Below are 865 nucleotides of genomic sequence, written 5' to 3'. Positions count from 1 at the left end.
AATTGACACGCATATTTGTCTGAAAAAGACAAATTATTAATTAGCTTGGGTGCATGTACACACACCGGTTTAGGGACTTGTAGTTTAAAATACAGTTATTTCCAAATTATTGTTAAATCAAGTTCTCCATCCATACGTTTCCAAAAAGAGAAACTTTGCACATGCCTGGTCCGGTGGTCTGCGCTGGAGACGACACCGTCGCATTCAGGGGTCTTCCGGCCTCCTGCCTTGGGCATTAAAAACGGTGGTGCCCTCAGATCTGAGAAATTAGGATCCACGTCACAGAAGAGTGTGAAGCGGCTTTCAGATGATCTCAGTGAAACGCCACAGACTCCAGGGCAGAGGAAATTAAAGCCATAAAGGCAAAGCGAAGACTCAATCCCTGACTTCGCAGTGCGCATTTTCGACGATGAATCCTGGCCGCCTGAGCGCCCGCGTGGAGCGGCGCAGAGCTGTGTGCCCACGTTGACGTAAAGGCCTCCCGTGTACACGCAGGGCCGCTGCGCTGTTTTCCTGCAAACGGTGGTGATATTTCAGGGCGTCCTAGTGCACGAGACAAAGCAGTTTAATGTGCTGTGTGGATGTTGGATTTTTTAAAAAACAGCACAATATGTTCCGCAGTCCCTCTCTTTAAAAATCCCACCCTTGTCTGAACTTACGTTTGCTGTTAATAACGTTCATTATTCTAGGCCAAGGATATTTCAAGCACCTTTTCGGGATCGGTTCGGTGCAAGTACGCCTGCTTTTTCCCATGTTAACGTCCTGTCTTTTTCAGCTTGTGGAAAGGCAAAAGGTGCTATAACGCAAGTGCTGCAGGCCAGCCTGCTTTTACTGTGCCTTGTGGCCCAGGAATCCACAGGGACAC

Source organism: Propithecus coquereli, unplaced genomic scaffold, assembly GCF_000956105.1.
Source record: "Propithecus coquereli isolate 6110/MARCELLA unplaced genomic scaffold, Pcoq_1.0 Scaffold529, whole genome shotgun sequence".
In the NCBI taxonomy this organism is placed as follows: Eukaryota; Metazoa; Chordata; class Mammalia; order Primates; family Indriidae; genus Propithecus; species Propithecus coquereli.
Note: the sequence above shows the minus strand (reverse complement) of the source record.